Consider the following 20489-nt stretch of genomic DNA (forward strand, 5'->3'; position numbering starts at 1 on the left):
ATTAACAGCGTGGAAACAGACGCGAAAACGCGGCAGCAAAAGTTAGCTGTTACCAAAGAAACTTTCTCCCACTAACTTCACATCTGAGCATTTGAGGAATTTTGGAACGAGGGGAATCAGTAATCTGGGTTTTGAGACAGAAACTAAGAAAGAAAGAAAGAAGCTTAATGTTGTTTTGCCCTTTGCAGTCAGAGTAAAATAGAAAATTACCTTTAAATCTGCTTTGGAACGATTCAGGTCAGCTCTGAAGAACACTGGCGCCGCTTCCCATTGTAATAATCCCTTGCTTTGGCGGCGGGGTGCTTGATTTGGAAGAAGGCAGTCCTTTCTTCGTCCAAAACACTATCGTCCTCTCTTTTTCTCGTACCAGCTCCAACTGTGTTCCCTTGCGCCACAGATGGGAAAGTCCGGCGCGTCCCACGCGTCCCACGCCGGGTGAATGTACCGGGGCGTCAGGGTTTTGGAGGGGAGAATGAATTGGTAATCCAAGTTCAACGTGATGCCTTTGCAAAAATTTTTTTTTTAAATCACCTTCACCTCCCGGGCACAGGCAAGAAACGCCCGTTTCACTCTCTTTCTCTCTCTCCACCGCAACTGCCCGACCGACTATTCTTGTCAGTTTGTGAACTTTGGAAGTCTCTCTTTACTAAAGCAAAGTCCAAACAAAAAACAACTTTAGCTGAGGCGTGGCGCCCCACCGTGGACTTGTCTTGAAATTGGTTCTCTGGGCTGGGATTTATAAAAGACACCGGTTCAGGCTCCCTGACTTGGGAGTGCTGGTGCAGGATTTCCAGAAGGTCCATTTGCAAGTTGAATCGGTAGTAAGTAAGGCAAATTCAATGCTAGCATTTATTTCAAGAGGACTAGAGTGTAAAGGCAGGGGTATAAGGCTGAGGCTTTACAAGGCACTGGTCAGATGGCATTTGGAGTATTGTGAGCAATTTGGACCTCATATCTGAGGAAGGATGTGCCGGCGTTGGAGAGGGTCCAGAGGACATTTACGAAAATGATCCAGAGGATGAATGGGTTAATGTATGATGAACGTTTGACGGGCTGGAGTCTAGAAGGATGAGGGGTGGGCCTTATTGAAACTTACCGAATAGTGAAAGGCCTGGATAGAGTGGATGTGGAGAGGATGTTTCCACTCATGGGAGAGTAGGTACCAGAGTCCATAGCCTCAGAATAAAATGACATACCTTTAGAAAGGTGATGGGAGGAATTTCTTTAGTCCGAGGGTGGGGAATCTGTGGAATTCATTGCCACAGACGGCCATTGGGTATTTTTAAGGCGGAGATTCTTGATTAGTAAGGGTGTCAGGGGTTGTGAGGAGAAACATAGAAACATAGGTGCAGGAGGGGGCCATTCGGCCCTTCGATCATGGCTGATTGTCCCCAATCAATGACCCGTGCCTGCCTTCACCCCATATCCCTTGATTCCACTAGAAGGCAGGAGAATGGGGTTAAGAGGGAAAGATGGATCAGCCATGATTGAATGGCAGAATAGACTTGATGGAGCAAATGGTCTACTTCAGCCCCTATGACTTATAACCTATGGATGTCAAACAATTAATACTCTGGAGACTGACTAGTTTAGTTTAGAGACAGCATGGAAACGGCCCTTTGACCCATCGAGTCCCTGCCACGCATCAAACTCCCGTTTGCATTAGTTCTGTGTTATCCCATTTCCCACACACTAGGGGCAATTTTACAAAGGGCTAATTAGCCTTCAAACCCTGCATGTTCTTTGAGATGTGGGAGGAAACCGGAACACCCAGCGAAAACCCACAGAGGCACAGAATGAACATGCCAACTTCACACAGACAGCACCCTCAGTCAGGATTGAACCCATGTCTCTAACGTTGTGAGGCAGTGGCTGTATCTGCAGTGCCATTATTTTATTTTAATTTATCTATTTATTTATTTATTTCATTACCAAAAATAATGTATTAAATTATTTACAATAATATGTACAATACGAAATAATTCAAAACAAAACCCACCCCCATAATAAATATCCGTCAATATCAAATATACCATTAAACAACTATTTCCCCATCCTTATTAAGGACGCATTCCACCCCCTGCGGTGCCCAGGGGTTTCCAGAAATCCCCCAGGACGCCATGGACAGCGCATGGTCCCTCTCTATAACCACCCGGGTGCAGACGTAACCCCGGAAAAGGGGCAGGCAGCCAGTTTAGGCAGAGCCCTCTTCCGCCTGGTGCCGTGACTCGCGGATGGCCAGCTTGGCCAGGACTGGAGCAACCCAACCAGGACACCTTGAGCCCGACCCTCTCCCCTACGCACAGGGTGTCTTAGGGGAACTGTAGACTCTTCCACAGTTGGTGCAAGATGTACTTAATTGGTATAGTCAGTGATGTGCTCTCTCTCATTCATGGAGAGTTATCCAGCATGGAAACAGGCCCTTTGGCCCAACTTGCCCATGATGGCTCAGGGGCCTCCTCAGCTGGAACAATTTGACCCATTTCCCTCTAAACCTTTCCTATCCATGACCCTCTCCGTTCCCTGCTAATTGTTTCCTTCTGTATCTCTGAGATTCTCCATACCTCCCCCTTCTCCACTTTGAGCGGACTTTGAACCAGAGGTTCACAGGAGTCAGTGGGGATTTGTTTTTAAAGAGGCTTCCAGCACATTCTTGAATCTGTGGAAAGGAACTGCAGACACTGGTTTATACTGAAGATGGACACAAGTGCTGGAGTAACTCAGCGGGTCAGGCAGCATCTCTGGAGGAAAAGGATGGGTGACGTTTTACCTTGTCCTACGCCAAGGCCTACATGATCTACAGTTGCTAAACATTTTAACTCCCCTTCCCATTCCCATAGCTTTCTGTCCTGGGCCTTCTCCGCTGTCAGAGTGAGGCCACACGCAAATTGGAGGAACAGCACATCCTATTTCGCTTGGGCAGCTTACAACCCAGCAGCATGAGTAACGATTTCTCTAATTTCCTAACCCCTGCATTGCCTTTCTCCCCCTGCACCCAGGTCATCTTACTGGCTCCACTGTTCGCATCCCTGTATCCCCTCATTATCACCTCTTCCCCAGCCAACAGTGGGCCATTATGGACTCCACCCTTCCTTGGTCATCTGTTGCCGGCCCTGCTTTGTTCTGAGCTTATCTTACCTCTAGTTCCCTCCCCTCTACTTTCAGTCTGAAGAAGGGTGTCTGGAACATGCTGCCAGGGATGGTGGTGGAGGCATTTAGAGGCATTAAGACAACACATCAACATACAGCGGATAGACGATATGGACCATCTGGAGGCAAATGGCAAATGGGATTAGATTACTTTGGCATCATGTTCGGCACTGACATTGTGGGCTAAAGGTCTTGTTCTGTACTGTTTTTATTTAGAGATACAATGCGAAAACAGGGTCTTCAGCCCACTGAGTCCGCACCCACTAGCGATCACCCTGGCACTAATTCTAGCCTACACACTAGGGACAACTTACAGACACCAATTAACCTACAAACCTGCACATCTTTGGAACGTGGGAGGGAACCGGAGCACCAGGAGAAAACCCACGTGGTCACAGAAAGAATGTACTAACTCCGTGAATACAAGATGGAATCCGAGTCTCTGGCACTGTAAGGTAGCAACTCTACCGCTGCGCTACTGTGCCGCCCCTAAATACTAGACAGCCTGGGTTGGGAAGAACTGGTTATGACATGTAAAATGATGAGGGGCATAGATAGGACACAGAGATTAAGGGAGATATTTAAAACTGGAGGGCATAAGTTCTTCTTCTTCTTCTTCTTCTTCTTCTTCTTGCGTATGGCGTGCACAGCCTAAAGTTGTAAGACAACTGGTTCTGTTTGATCTTCTGTTTGTGCACGCCAGGATGATTGCATTCGTTGAAACAGGGTGGACCACGTGAAGGTTGCAATCTCCCACCCCAAAGGCATAAGTTAAGTTTAAGGTAGTGAGAATGACCTTTAGAGGGGGTTTGAGAAATAGTTTTATACCTGGGGGGTGTTGAAATCTGGAATATTCTGTTTTAACATAGAATATAGAATTAGTACATCACAGGAACAAATCCTCCAGTCCACAATTTCCTTTCCCGTTAATTATGTTGTAAGGAATGTTCTTCTGGAAAATAGGAGTGTGGGATTGGAATTGGAAATTGTGCTGGGATTCGAGAGTTCTACGTAATTCTTTGGAAGTCGAAGTCAACAACAGCTGGAGTCTGTAACATGCCTCCTGAGAGTTGCTGGCAAATACCCCCACTCCCATCCCTCCGGAATCCCTGGAATTTGACAAAGATTCCTGCACACTGGAAGATTGCAGTTGCTGCATTGGTTGGGAGATGAGGCCGACTTCTGCCAAAACGTACAAACTCCCTCCGCCCTCCAAGTTTGCAATGAGCCGTGAGTAAATAGGCTCTAAATCCAACAGAGAAGCAACAATCACAGGGACATCTACAGAGGGAGATACAAGGAAGAGTGAAAAGAGCAATGCTGTGTACACCTTTCACAATCCCAACATGTCCCAGCACACTGGCGCAGCAGTAGAGTTGCTGCCCTACAGTGTCAGAGACCTGGTTTAGTTTAGTTTCATTTAGAAAGACAGCCCTTCAGCCCACCGAGTCAACACCAACCAACAATAACCATATTGTTTCCGAAACAATAACCATACATTAGTTCTATCCTACACACGAGGAGCAATTTATGGTGGCAAAGTAACCTACATACCTGCACGTCTTTGGGATGTAGCAGGAAACTGGAACACTTGGAGGAAACCCACGCAGGCACTGGGAGAACGTACAAAAACATAGAAACATAGAAAATAGGTGCAGGAGTAGGCCATTCGGCCCTTCGAGCCTGCACCGCCATTCAATATGATCATGGCTGATCATCCAACTCAGTATCCTGTACCTGCCTTCTCTCCATACCCCCTGATCCCTTTAGCCACAAGGGCCACATCTAACTCCCTCTTAAATATAGCCAATGAACTGGCCTCAACTACCTTCTGTGGCAGATAGTTCCAGAGATTCACCACTCTCTGTGTGAAAAATGTTTTCCTCATCTCGGTCCTAAAAGATTTCCCCCTTATCCTTAAACTGTGACCCCTTGTTCTGGACTTCCCCAACATCGGGAACAATCTTCCTGCATCTAGCCTGTCCAACCACTTAAGAATTTTGTAAGTTTCTATAAGATCCCCCCTCAATCTTCTAAATTCTAGCGAGTACAAACCGAGTCTATCCAGTCTTTCTTCATATGAAAGTCCTGACATCCCAGGAATCAGTCAGCACCCGTAGTGAGGATCGAACCCGGGTCTCTGACGCTGTAAGGGAGCAACTCTACCACTGTGGCACTAGGCATGTTGGTACAACAGATTCAGCTGCTGCCTTATACCCCCCATGTCCCAAATTAAATCCCGACCAATCGTGCTATCTGTGTCATGGCAACTTCTTAACCCATTGTAGAAGCAAGGAACTGAAGATGCCGGTTTACACAATGGACACAAAGTGCTGGAGTAACTCAGAGGGTCAGGGTAGTGTTAGTGTACGGGGATTGCTGGTCGGTGTGGACTCGGTGGGCCAAAGGGATTTCTTCTGTGTTGTATCTCTTAACTGAACCTAAAATAAAGACCTGCAATGTCACCTAACCATGTCCCATAGAGATGCTTCCTGACCGCTGAGTTACTCCAGCGCTTTGTGTCCTTTTCCCAGCGATTGGCTGCTCTGGTTGTCTGAGATATGGACATGCAAGGGACCCTATAGCAAGGAAGTAGATGGAAGAATGGCATTGCACTGAGGGGCAACATAGACTTGATGGGCTGAATGGTCTTGCTCCATGTTGCAGGGAGATAGTCAGGCGTTTATTGTGTACCAGGCACAGGAGGCAAATTGGCCCTGTGCTAATAGGGAGAACGTGCAAACTGCACAATTAGTGCTCTATGTAAGGAGTTTGAACTTTATCTCAGTGGGTTTCCACTGGGTGTTCCAGCTTTTTCACACATCCCAAGTCCATTTGGGTTTGTAGGTTAATTGGCCTCTGTAAATTGCCCCTAGTGTGTAGGGAGTGGATGAGAAAGTGGGATAACATAGAACTAGTGTGAACGGGTGATCGCTGGTCAGCATGGGCTCTGTGGGCCGAAGGGCCTGTTTCCAAGCTGTATCCTTCAATCAATCAATTCAATCACATTGTCATTTTGTAGAAGCTTCCTGCATTCTAATTGGCTGTCATGTCTCCTACATGACAACCACAACTGTATTTCATTGGCGGGGAGTCATTCTGGGCACTCCAAAGATGCCAATAGACTACAAGTATTTCTCTTGCTCCCAGTAATCTGCCCACCATTCACTGCAAGGAACCATAGTCATACAGCACCAACCCACCGGTCCAACTTTGCCCATACTAAGCAAGATGCTCCATCTATACCAGTCCCACTTGCCTGCATTTGGTTAATATCCCTCTAAACCTTTATATCCATGTTCCTGTCCAAATGTCTTTCAAATGTTGTACCTGCCTCAACTACCTCCTCCAGCAGTTCTTCTGGAATACTTTTAGGTTCCTATTACATCTTTTCCCCTCTCACCCTAAGACCTTGCCCTCAGGTTTAGTTTAGTTTATTGTTACGTGTACCGAGGTACAGTGACAAGATTGTTTGCTGCGTGCTATCCAGACAGCAAAAAGACTGTACATGATTATAATAAAGCCGTCAACAGTGTACAGATAGATTTTTTATTTATTTTTTCAATTAACTGAAGTTTATTTCGAACAGAACAAAAGAATAAAAAGCAAGTGTGAAACAGAACACAAAAAACAAAACAAGAATACCCATAAAGTGTCATAAACAATATCCATAAATAAATGAAATCGTATGTGTCCAAAAAGGAGCAGGAAGAAGCCAAAGCTTATTAATTCCCACCCCTTATTCAACTGCTTATAATTATCTTATACAAATTTAGCAGCTATATGTACACCATATGTACACCAGCAGCTATATGTACAACAAATTATTTACATTTATACACTAATCAAATATTTACAAAGCCATACAAGAAAGAGAGAAAATAGAAAAAAGAAAAGAAAAAACCCTCATATACTATACAGTATCTTAGTCATATATACAACCCATCACCCTATAATCACCCTTCCCAATACAATCAGTATAACAAATATCCCACTGACAATCACCTATCCTCATCCCAATATCCTTTTAAAATAATTCATGATTAAAGGAATATTCTTTAGTGCTAGATAAAGTCCAGTAAAGTCTGGTTAAAGATAGTACTTTGGTCTCCAATGAGGTAGATGGGAGGACAGGACAGCTCTCCAGTTGGTGAGAGGGTGGTTCAGTTGTCTGATATAACAGATGGGAAGAAACTGTCCCTGAATCTGGAGGTGTGCATTTTAACACTTCTGTACCTCACTTTAAACTTATGTTAAGTGGGCCCAATTCCATTGTATATGTTTGAAATGTTTGGCATTTAATGAACTTGGCGGCAGTTACATGTTTGGTTTTCATCTGGCCAAAACATTGTAAACACCAGTTAATTGCTCAATGGGCAGAATCAACCAAGGCGCCATCTTGTGGACTGGAGATTAATTGCAACCTCCACAGTGAGAAGCAAGATTAGATCATTTTAGAGAAACAAGCATCCTCTTTCTTCGTCTCAACCACTCCCTGAGGGGTCGGGTTCAATATTCCTAATAGTTTTGGGAAAAGAGGCTACCTCTGAATTCTTTAGATGTTCGAGATACCATGCAGAAACAGGCTCTTCCACCCACTGAGTCCGCGCCGACTCTGTGTACAAACACTATCCTACACACTAGGAACAATTTACAATTTTACCGAAGCTAATTAACCTAAAAAGCTGCATGTCTTTTTGGAGTGTGGGAGGATACCAGAGCACTCGGGGGGAAAACCCCATGTGGTCACAGGGAGAATGTACAAACTCATTACATACAGCACCCATAGTCAGGATCGAACTCGCGTCACTGGCTGCCCTAATTCCACAATGGATTTCTTGGTGACTTTCTTATGTTCAATCGTGACCTTGGGTGCTGTCTGTGTGGAGTTTGCACGTTCTCCCTGTGACCGTGTGGGTTTCCCCCGGGTGCTCCTGTTTCCCCCCCACATCCCAAAGAGGTGCAGGTTTGTGGGTTAATTGGCCCACTGTAAATTGTGTCGGGAGTGGATAAGAAAGTGGGATAACATAGAATTAATGTGAACGGGTGGTCGCTGGTCGGCATGGACTTGGTGGGCCGATGGGCCTGTTTCCGTGCTGCGTCTCTATACTAAATTACTAAGTGTGGGAGCTTACTGTGCATATAGTGGATATTGGACCTCCCAGAGGGCTTGTTTCATCACTGTATCTTTCCGCAGTCAATCAGAGGGCGGCATGGTTGCGCAGCGGTAGAGTTCTTGCCTCACAGCGCCAGAGATCCGGTTTGAATCTGAATACGGGTGCTGTCTGTAAGGAGTTTGTACGTTCTCCCCGTGACTTGTGTGGGTTTCCTCCTGGGCCTCAGGTTTCCTCCCACACTCCAAAGGCATACAGGTTTGAGGGCTAAATGGCTTGGTATTGGTGTGGTATTGGTGTGCCTTCTTGACTGTTGCTCCTCTTCAGCATAACTTTTCCAACCTTCAATTATATTGTTAAATGCTTAATGCTACATTGATTTGTTGATAAGGGCTCTTGACCTAAATGCAGGGCTCTTTCAGAAGCAAGAACCCCAAACTATCTTGGTTGCACTAAGGGTTTCAGGCTTTCGGCACTAATATTGAGGTATTTCCTGAACTACTATCTACTTCAATGGGGACACTCGGTCTATCTTTGATCGGACTTTACCGACTTTATCTTGCACTAAACGTTACTCCCTTATCATGTATCAGTACACATGAATGGCTCGATTGTAATCACGTATTGTCTTTCCACTGACTGTTTAGCACGCAGTAAAAGGTTTTCACTGTACCTTGCTACAATAAACTAAACCAATTAATTTTGTGTTTGTTTACTATGTTGTCTATGTGTACCATGTTTACAGGCTTGTTGTGTCACTGCTAATAATGTTATTGTTCTATTGACGATACATATGAGTTTATTTTATTTTAGTTTATTATCACGTGTACCGAGGTACAGTGAAAATCTTTTCTGTAATGCCATCCAGTCAGCGGAAAGACTATACATGATTATAATTAAGCCTTCCACAGTGTACAGATACAGGATAAAAAGATTAATATTTAGTGCGTTAAAGTCTGATTAAAGATAGTCTGAGGGTCTCTAATGAGGAAGGTCATGACTGCTCTCTAGTTGGTGAGAGGATGGTTCAGTTGCCCGATAACAGTTGGGAAGAAACAGTTGGGAAGAGACTAACCCTGACCCTGACCTAACCCTGACCCTGACCCTGACCCTGACCCTAACCCTAACCGGACTTCACCCGCAGGACTGCATACGTCAGCGTGTATGTTGTACAGCTTGACGGTTTTTAGGGCCACTACGGATGCTCGCAGTCGCCGAAAAAATCACAAAGTGCGACAGGCCCTGAAGCGGGAGATTCCTCTGTGATTATGCCGGTGGCCCACTGAGGTAGTGTGGTGTAGATGGAGTCAACGGTAGTGAGGCTGGGTTGCATGTTGGGCTGGGCTGCATCCACAATTATACTAGACATGATAATTCTTGGTTCTTGGTTCTTGGTTTCTTGGTCCTCCAAAATATTCCAAATGGAATTTAAACTGGAGGTGGTGGAGGGAGGACTTAAGCCAGAAAGGGTTATTGGGAAGAAAGAGCTTGGGAAGAAGAATTAAACACTGAGTTAACAAAAACATCAGGAGTAGCTCAGTGGGTCAGGCAGCATCTCTGGAGAAAAGGAATAGGTGACGTTTCAGGTTGAGGCCTTTCTTCAGACTGAAATGTAATCTATTCCTTTTCACCAGAGATGCTGCCTGACCTGCTGAGTTACTCCAGATTTGTGTGCCTATCTATAAGGTCACATCTGCAGTTCCTTCCTACACAATTAAACACTGTTGACTCTTGAAGCTGTTTTTAATCTCCTCTCCAAATATGGAAGGTGTTGATGCCAATTTTATTACCTTCCCGACACTTCAGGGAAGCTTCACTTTGATCCAGGTCTGGGATGTGCGGAGGAATTTATCTCTGAAAGCCTCATGGGTCACATTTAAAATTAACACAAAACCATTTGTCAGGAGCTCATTACTTGACAATGCCAAGATTTAAAAGTTACTTAGTCAAGAACAAAACAAAGCATGACAAATTGTGACCTTCCGTCACGGTGAGTACAATCAACTGCTGGTGAAGCATCTAGACCCAAAATATCACCTATCCATGTTCTCCAGAGATGCTGCCTGACCCACTGAGTTACTCCAGTGGTTGAAGGAGTGCAAGGAATTTGACAACTGGAATCTCAATGTACACCCTGCCAAGGGTGTTTATTAATCAGTGCAAGTTCCCAACTGCTATATGCTATATGAGTGCTACTGGCACAGATATATGAACAAAATAAAGAATATCCTTTGATTATCTCAACAGTGAGCACTGCAGTTCCTGACAAGTTCCTGTAGTTCATGATAAGTATATAAGTTCTCTTATATACCTCTATCAGCTCTCTCCGCAACCTCCGGCATTCCAGAGAAAACGGTCCACGTCTGTCCAACCTCTCCCAGGGAGAGGTTGGACAGACGTGGATCGTTTTCTCTGGAATGCTGGAGGTTGCGGAGAGAGCTGATAGAAGTATATAAGAGCTACGTGTATATGTAACTCTCTCTTGAATACATCCAATGAATTGGTCTCCACTGAATTCTCTGCCACAGTAGACTGTGGAGGCCAATTCACTGGATGTTTTCAAGAGTTAGATATAGCTCTTAGGGCTAAAGGAATCAAGGGATATGTGGAGAAAGTAGGAACGGGGTACTGATTCTGGATGATCAGCCATGATCATATTGAATGGTGGTGCTGGCTCCCAAATGGTCTTCTCCTGCACATATTTTCTATGTTTCTATGTTTCTAAGATTATGAGAGGCATAGATAGAGGAGACGGTCAGAACTTATTTCCCAAGAGAAAAGAAGGAATTAATCGGCTTTGGGAAAGTGGTGGTAAACCATCCTCTTGAGCGGCTGGTGAAGGCACAGCCACAGTGTTAGCGAAGTACCCGCCTTACCCGCCTTACCTCTCTGAGCTGCTCCACCTATATGCTCCTGCCCGGTGCCTCAGGTCAGCTGATCAGCTGCTCCTTGAGGTACCAAGGTCTAAGCGGAAGCTCAGAGGGGATAGAGCCTTTTCTGTTGCTGCTCCGGCACTCTGGAACACCTTGCCGCTGCACATCAGACAGGCCCCCTCACTGTCCATCTTCAAATCCTCCCTAAAAACACATTTTTATTCTTTGGCTTTCGACACTGGCTGAGGCATTGCTCCTGTTTTTAGTGCTTTTAATGTCTTTTAATTTTTAGTGTGTTTTTTATAGTCCTTCGTTTTACGGTTTTTAATGGTTTTTAATTGTTTGTAATAGCTTTTTGTTCATGAGTTCTCATGTACAGCACTTTGTGGCAACTGCAGTTGTTTAAAGTGCTTTATAAATAAAGTTATTATTATTATTATTATGGAACAGTACAGCACTGGAACAGGCCCTTCAGCCCACGATGCATATGCCAGACAAAATACTAAATTAAACTAATCCATTCTGCCTGCATGTGTGATCCACATTGGGTTGCTGCTTCCCCCCTTCCCTTTCTCCCCCACGCGCCCCTTCCCCCCGCCCCTGTGTCCCACCTGGACTCTCACCTATTTCTCCCCTCCACTCCACCTACATCCCTTCCTATAGCTTCACAATTTACAATTCTTCAATACTTTTGCCTGACACCTTCGGTCTTTTCATCTCTGGCCTATTAATTTAGATTTATTTAGTTTATTGTCACGTGTGCCGAGGTACAATGAAAAGCTTTTATGCCGAAGGACCTTCGGGCGACACGGTGGTGCAGCGGTCGAGTTGCTGCCTAACAGCGCTTGCAACGCCGGAGACCTAGGTTCGATCCTGACTACGGGTGCTGTCAAGTCAAAGTCAAAGTATCCTTTATTGTCATTCAGACCTTTCATGCCTTGCAGTCATACATATAATAAAAATAACAAAAACACACAATAAACACAAATTTAACATCCACCACAGTGAGTTCACCAGGCACCTCCTCACTGTGATGGAGGACAAAAGTCTGTACAGAGTTTGCACGTTCTCTCCATGACCGCATGGGTTTTCTCCGAGATCTTTAGTTTCCTCCCACACTCCAAAGACGTACAGGTATGTAGGAAAATTGGCTTGGAAAATGTAACAAAAAAATTGCCCCTAGTTTGTATTGATAGTGTGAATCTATGTGAATCTAGCCATTAATCTACCCAGGACATTAATTGAATGAATGAAAACATTTTAAACAGATTATCATGAAATGCACCAGTGTTAATCAAAACAAATGTTGGGAGTTGATACACACTTGAGTAATGAGAATGCAAAAGAAACCAAATAAATGTACTTTCGTTTACTTTTACTTTAGAGATACGGCATGGAAACGGGCCCTTCGGTGCACCGAGTCCACGCCGACTAGCACTAACACTATCCTGCACACTAGGGACAATTTACAATACAATTATTCTACAAACCTGTACGTCTTTGAGTAGCGGAACAGGAGCACCCAGAGAAAACTCACAGGGAGAAAGTACAAACTACTTGCACACAGCTACACTTGACCACCTGCCTGCGGTTGGCTCACATCCCTCTATCCATGTACCTGCCCAGATGTCTTTTAACTGTTGTTATACTACTTGCCTCAACTACCTCTTCTGGCAGCTCATAAGTCATAGGAGCAGAATTAAGTCATTCGGCCGATCTGGTCTACTCTGCCATTCAATTGTGGTGATCTATCTTTCCCTCTTAACCCCATTCTCTTGCCTTCTCCCCATAACCTTTGATGCCCTTACTAATCCAGAACCTAGCAATCTCTGTTTTAGCAATGACTTGGCCCCCACAGCCGTCTGTAGCAATGAATTCCACACATTCATCATCACCCTCTGACCAAAGAAATACCTCCTCATCTCCTTTCCAGCTCGTGCCATATCCCCACCACCCTCTGGTCATAGAAAGGTGCAACATGGAAGCGAGCTCTTCATTGGAATCAAGGGATATGGGGAAAAAGCAGGAACGGGATTTTGGATGATCAGCCATGATCATATTGAATGGCGGTTCTGGCTCGAAGGGCTGAATGGCCTATTCCTGCACCAATTCTCTATGTTTCTATCCCTACGATTCCACCCCAAACAACAAACACTCATTTTCACTATTCCTATATTAATCTATTAATTTGTTGAATTTTGTGTATTATATATTATCTCTGTGTATATAGGTGCGTTTACATACCAAAAAATATCGTTCCATTGTTAGTTCATATGACAATTAACGTCGTGACTTTATTGATCCAAAGTTTTTTTTCTCCCATCACAAAAGGAGACAAAAGGGTGGCCAACTTAAAAATTGTCCCAACTTTAAATGTTGCCGATCCATGTTTTCCGGAGATGATGTGTAATGCACTTAATCCAGCACTTTGTGTTCTACCACAAGAGGGAAAAAAAGGTGTCAGATTCAATCCTCTTATCTTCTTATCCGATGCCCCCTTGTCTCCTTCTCACTTACTCCACCCATCTGCCAATGAACCTTCCCCCCTCACCTGAAGAAACAACGAACTGCAGATGCTGATTTATACCAAAGATAGACAAAAAGTGCTGGAGTAACAGGCATCATCTCTGGTGAGAAAGGATGGGTGACGTTCCGGGTCTGGACCTTTCTTCGGACTCCATCTTCAGTCTGAAAAAGGGTCCTAACTCGAAATGTAACCCGTTCTTTTTCATCAGAGAGTTACTCCAGCATTTTGTGTCCCCTTCACCTGCATCCAATTATAACTTGCCAGGCTTTGTCCCACCCCCACCTCTCTTTTTTACCATTATTCCTCCTTATGAGTCTACCTTTCATTCTAATTACAGTTAGTCTGAAGAAGGGTCCCGACCCGAAACGTCACCTGTCCATTCCCACCACAGATGCTGCCTGACCCACTGGGTTCCTCCAGCACTTTGTGTTTTACTGGAGAATATAGTCCCATCAGAAAAAAAAATAGAGTCATGGAGTAACTCAGCAGGTCAAGCAGCATCTCTGGAGGACATGGATAGGCGATGTTTCAGGTTGGGACCTTATTTCAGACCCACATCAGTAACATAGAAACATCTATATTACTAAAACTCTGTTCTTGACCGGTTTTGGCGATCTGTGCTGCGATTTCCGAGAGAATGCCGCCACCTACGGCCGTCATTTTTGGCCACCTTGCTCAGATCCCCCCCTCCTCCACATGTGTGCCGAGGATTTTTACCGTCGATTAAAAATGACAGAGATACTAATGTTTTTACAAAATTCCCCATTCTCTCTGCTGCCCCCGCTGGCGGCAGGGGGGAGGGACTATAAAACCAGGAAGTGGTGTGCCTCAATCAGTGTCTGCAAGCTGGAGGAAGGCAGAGGGTCACGTTTCTCTGAGCTGTGAATAACACTGAACACATGTCTACTCAAATGTAAATGCCCTTAGTGGTTCTAAAATGCTTGCAGAATGTGTCTATTGGTTCTAAAGCTTGCAAAAAAATGTCTATTGGTTCTAAAGCTTGCAAAAAGTGTCTCTATTGGTTCTAAAGCTTGCAAAAAATGTCTATTGGTTCTAAAGCTTGCAAAAAATGTCTATTGGTTCTAAAGCTTGCAAAAAATGTCTATTGGTTCTAAAGCTTGCAAAAAATGTCTATTAGTTCTAAAGCTTGCAAAAAAATGTCTATTGGTTCTAAAGCCTGCAAAAAAATGTCTATTGGTTCTAAAGCTTGCAAAAAAATGTCTATTGGTTCTAAAGCTTGCAAATGTCTATTGGTTCTAAAGCTTGCAAAATGTGTCTATTGGTTCTAAAGCTTGCAAAATGTGTCTCTATTGGTTCTAAAGCTTGCAAAATGTGTCTCTATTAGTTCTAAATCTTGCAAAAAAAGTGTCTATTGGTTCTAAATCTTGCAAAAAAAGTGTCTATTGGTTCTAAAGCTTGCAAAAAATGTCTATTGGTTCTAAAGCTTGCAAAATGTGTCTCTATTGGTTCTAAAGCTTGCAAAAAAAGTCTATTGGTTCTAAAGCTTGCAAAAAAGTCTATTGGTTCTAAAGCTTGCAAAAAAATATCTATTGGTTCTAAAATGGTTCATACTAGCGCTCCAGAAAGCCCCCCCCCCCCTGGTTGGCTTGGCTTGGGTGTGTCTTGAAATTGAAAGGCACTACTTACTGCAAATGGTAGCATGAAGTTGAAAGGCACTACTTACTGCAAATGGTGGCTTGGGAGCTTTGGCTTGAAGTTGAAAGGCACTATTACTGCAAATGGTGGCTTGGTTGCTTTGGCTTGAAGTTGAAATACACTATTACAGCAAATGGTGGCTTGGTTGCTTTGGCTTGAAGTTGAAAGGCACTACTTACTGCAAATGGTGGCTTGGGAGCTTTGACTTGAAGTTGAAAGGCACTACTTACTGCAAATGATGGCTTGGGTGTGGCTTGAAGTTGAAAGGCACTACTTACTGCAAATGGTGGCTTGGGTGCAATGGCTTGAAGTTAAAATACATTACTTACTGCAAATGGGGGCGTGGGTGCATTGGCTTGAAGTTGAAAGGCACTACTTACTGCAAATTGTGGCGGGTGCTTTGGCATTAAGTTGAAAGGCACTACTTACTGCAAATGGTGGCTTGGGTGCTTTGGCATTAAGTTGAAAGGCATTACTTACTGCAAATTGTAGCTTGGGTGCTTTGGCATTAAGTTGAAAGGCACTGCAAATGATGGTATGAAGTTGAAAGGCACTACTTACTGCAAATGGTGGCTTTGGAGCTTTGACTTGAAGTTGAAAGGCACCTCTTACTGCTAATGGTGGCTTGGGTGTGGCGTGAAGTTGAAAGGCACTACTTACTGCAAATGATGGCTTGGGTGTGGCTTGGGTGTGGCTTGAAGTTGAAAGACACCACTTACTGCAAATGGTGGCATGAAGTTGAAAGGCACTACTTACTGCAAATGGTGGCTTGGGTGTGGCTTGGGTGTGGCTTGAAGTTGAAAGACACCACTTACTGCAAATGGTGGCTTGGTTGCTTTGGCTTGAAGTTGAAAGACACTACTTACTACAAATGGGGGGCGTGGGTGCATTGGCTTGAAGTTGAAAGCACTAACTGCAAATGGTGGCATGAAGTTGAAAGGCACTACTTACTGCAAATGGAGGCTTGGGTGCTTTGGCTTGAAGTTGAAAGCACTGCTTACTGCAAATGGTGGCTTGGGAGCTTTGGCTTGAAGTTGAAAGGCACTATTACTGCAAATGGTGGCTTGGTTGCTTTGGCTTGAAGTTGAAAGGCACTACTTACTGCAAATGGTAGCTTGGGTGTGGCTTGAAGTTGATAGACACCACTTACTGCAAATGGTAGCTTGGGTGTGGCTTGGGTGTGGCTTGAAGTTGAAAGGCACTACTTACTGCAAATGGTAGCTTGGGTGTGGCTTGAAGTTGAAAGACACCATTTACTGCAAATGGTGGCATGAAGTTGAAAGGCACTACTTACTGCAAATGGTGGCTTGGTTGCTTTGGCTTGAAGTTGAAAGGCACTACTTACTGCAAATGATGGCTTGGGTGTGGCTTGAAGTTGAAAGGCACTTCTTACTGCAGATGGTGGCTTGGGTGCAATGGCTTGAAGTTAAAATGCATTACTTACTGCAAATGGGGGCGTGGGTGCATTGGCTTGAAGTTGAAAGGCGCCACTTACTGCAAATGGTGGCTTGGGAGCTTTGAAGTTGAAAGGCACTACTTACTGCAAATGGTGGCTTGGGTGCATTGGCTTGAAGTTGAAAGGCACCACTTACTGCAAATTGTGGCATGAAGTTGAAATGCACTACTTACTGCAAATGGTGGCTTAGGTGCTTTGGCGAAGTTAAAAGGCACTACTGTAAATGCACTTACTTCCTGTTTGCACTGTATATTGATTTTAGATAAAACGCTGCCACTTACGGCTGTGATTTTTGGCCATCTTACTCAGTCCCCCTCAGTCCCCCTCCGCTGATGCAGGGAATTCTTCCCATCAATGAAAAATAAAAGTGTTATTAGTTTTTTTTTAAATGTTGAGAATCTCTCTCCTGTGAATCACTCCATGAAAGCCAAACCTTTTCCGGTGGGGGGGGGGAGGGGTTATAAAACCCGGAAATGTGGGTGTGGCTCAGTCTCTGCAAGATGGAGGAGGGAGAGGTCACGACTCGCTGTCTTTAGTGGCTTTGCACCCTACTTCCAATGGTATCAAAGGTATCAAAGGTATCAAAGGTATTTTATTGGTCACATTCACATACACCGAGGTGTAATGAAGTGAAATGCTTTTTGCCATTTTGCAGCACACAAAAAAAGAAAGAATACAGGCATAACACCAATGAGAGTCTTAAACACAAAGAACATCCCCCCATAATGGCTCCCACCATGAGGGAAGGCACAAAGTCCAGTCCCCAACCCCAGTTCACCCATAGTCGGGCATATTGAGGCCTCCACAGTTGCCTCTACGGAGGCCCGATGTTCCTGGCCGTTCTCGCCGGTGGTGGTGCACCGGCGTCGGGAGAGTCCTCACAGCGGCATGGGAACCCTGGAACGGCCGCCTCCGTACTGGAGGCCGCGGCTTCCGAAGCCGACAAGGCCGCACCGGTTGGAGCTCCACAACTGGCGATCTCGTCGCGAGATCCCAGGCTCCCGGTGCAAAGTTCGGTGCCGCCGCCCGCAGCTGGCCGCTCCACAGTCCCGCAGCTCCACGATGTTTTACCCGGTGGTCTCAGCTCACCGGAGCTCCAGCGCGGCGACCCAGGCAAGGCATCGCCCGCTCCACGATAGCGCTCCAGCGCTGTGCCGCCGCCGAAGCCGAGGTTCTGGGCGGTCCGCGACAGGAACCGCCGCTCCAGGCCCGCTGGTAGGCCGCGAGGACGGGTCGAAGCTGCAGCCCGGAGAAAAGCTGCCTCTCCGACCAGGTAGGGACCCTGAAAGGCAGTTTCCCCCTCCCCAGGTATGAAACTGCACTTGAATTTGGTGGCCTTGCACCCTGCTAGAAGTGGTAAGAAACTGCACTTGAATTTGGTGGCCTTATACCCTGCTTGAAATAGAATTTCAAGGATTAGCCGTGAGTCAACTACCAGCCCACCAGCTGTGAGTGAGTGAGTTGCCAGCACAACAGGCTTGATTGACTGAGACGCCAGCCCAAGAATCCATTTGGCGCACAATTTGCATACTAGCTCTCTGGAAACCAGTCCCTTCAGCCCACAACACCCATACTAGCGCTCCAGAAAGCCCCCCCCCCTAACTGGCCACCAAAATTAGAATTGGTGGAGAGGTGGAATATTGTGTTGGATGACCAGCCCTCCTGTGTGATGCTGGGACCCAACGGGTCCCACTTAGTCTAGTAAAAAATAGATGCAGGAGTAAGCCATTTGGCCCTTCAAGCCAACACCACCATTCAATATGAACATGGCTGATCATCGAAAATCAGTACCTCGTTTATGCTTTCTCCCCATACCCCTTGATCCAGTCGATTGTCTTTCTCCTGTGACGGGGCCAGAGAGATCAAGAAAGGGGAAAGACAAGTGTTAGTGATAGGACAAGTGAATTTGAGGGCAGGGTGGAAGTTAGTGGCAAATTTAATAAAATCAACGAGTTCTGTAAGGAGGTAGCCCTGATGCAGTTATCGATTCAATTCAATTCAACTTTATTGTCATTGCACAAATACGAGTATAGGTACAACGAAATGCAGTTTAGCGTCTGGTCATAGTCATAGTGCAAGATAGTAGAAGTAAAAATAAAAATACAAAATAAGCATACAATAAAAATTAAAAATACTGGTTAACAATGTGTGGATTGTGGATGAATTAAAACTGGTACATAGGCAAATAACTGTATACAATTGGGAGAGTCTAAAGATAGCTAGCGATGGGACTCTGAATTCAGCAGTGTAATGGTGTTGTTGAAAAAGCTGTTCCTCAGCCTGCTTGTGCGAGACCTGAGGCTCCTGTACTGCCTCGCCTCCCTGATGGGAGGAGGGCAAACAGTCCATGGTTAGGGTGGGAGGGGTCCTTAATGATTTTCCCGGCCCGTCTCAGACACTGTGTGCGGTGGAGGGCATCCATGGCAGGGAGCGGGGCACCGATGATGTGCTGAGCGGTTTTCACCACCCGTTGCAGTGCCTTCCTGTCAGCTGCGGTGAAGCTGCTGTACCATACCGTGAAGCAGGTGGTCAGGATGCTTTCGATGGTACAGCGGTAGAAGTTGGACAGGATCTGGGGGGACAGGTGAGCTTTCTTAAGCCTCCTCAGAAAGTAAAGGCGCTGCTGCGCCTTTTTGATCGATTTGGTGGTATTGATGTAGCGGAGAAAGAGTTAAAGGTTAAGGGATGGTGCCAGTATATGTTTGGATCCCAAAGTGTAGCCTCCTGAGATGCTGCTAAACCAGCTGAGCTACTCCAGTATTTTGTGCCTTTTGTTTTGTAGTATCTGCATTTCCTTGTGTTTATGATTCCTTCAGTGTCAGGCTTGGCGATGACCACTACTCAGTATCACCTCTAGATGGCAGAGTTGGCTTTGTCTGCCTTTCTCTCCACATTCCGACACCCTATTGTCTCCGTATGATGGCCCTGGGCCTGTACTCGCTGGAGTTTAGAAGGATGAGGGACAGGACCTCAAGAAACTTACCGAATAGTGAAAGGCCTGGTAAGAATGGATGTGCAGGGGATGTTTCCTCAAGTGGGAGAGTCTAGGACCAGAAAGCACAGCTTCAGAATATAAGGATGTACCTTTTAGAAAGGAGATGAGGAGGAATTTCTTGAGCCAGAGGGTAGCGAATCTGTGGAATCCATTGCCACAGAAGGCTGTGGAGGCCAAGTCAATGGATATTTTTAAAGCGGAGATTGACAGATTCTAGATCAGTAAGAGTGTCAGGGTTAATGGGGAGAAGGCAGGAGAATGGGTTTAAGAGGGAAATATAGATCAACCATGATTGAATGGCAGAGTAGACTTGATGGACCAAATGGCCTAATTCTTCTTCTATTACGGGTGAATTTAGTTAGTTAGTTTAGTTTATTGTCACATGTACCCAGGTACAATGAAAAGCTTTCGTTGCGTGCTAACCAGTCAGCGGAAAGACAATACATGATGACAATTAAGCCATCCACTGTGTATAGATGCATGATAGAGGGAATAACGGGAATAACAATTAGTGCAAGGCTCTTGATGAGTTAGGGTGTCAACGGATACGGGGAGATGGCAGGAAAGTGGGGTTGAGAGGGAAAGATAGATCAGACATGATTGAATGGCGGAATAGACCCAATGGGCTGAATGGCCTAATTCTACTCCTAGAACCTATGAACTTATCCTGTGTCTACAGTTTGTGGGCCAGATTACACACATCATTCCTGTGGAATTG

The 20489-nt window shown here is 45.2% G+C and overlaps 1 protein-coding gene and 1 long non-coding RNA gene across 2 annotated transcripts in view; one reads left to right on the top strand and one right to left on the bottom strand.

Moving 5' to 3' along the window:
* The window catches only part of arhgef26 (Rho guanine nucleotide exchange factor 26), a 76542-nt gene extending 75893 nt beyond the window's left edge, over positions 1-649 (bottom strand). The window contains exon 1 of the mRNA XM_033031802.1: positions 211-649. The gene's annotated coding sequence lies outside the window, so the exon portion shown is untranslated. The remainder of the gene's footprint in view (positions 1-210) is intronic.
* Positions 650-898: 249 nt separating this feature from the next.
* LOC116979884 lies at positions 899-19831 on the top strand. Its single transcript, XR_004413797.1, has 3 exons — positions 899-1032; positions 2340-2342; positions 19812-19831. It is a non-coding gene; the product is annotated as an uncharacterized LOC116979884 (long non-coding RNA).
* The last annotated feature ends 658 nt before the right edge of the window (positions 19832-20489 follow it).

This window comes from Amblyraja radiata, chromosome 13, assembly GCF_010909765.2.
Source record: "Amblyraja radiata isolate CabotCenter1 chromosome 13, sAmbRad1.1.pri, whole genome shotgun sequence".
NCBI lineage: Eukaryota > Metazoa > Chordata > Chondrichthyes > Rajiformes > Rajidae > Amblyraja > Amblyraja radiata.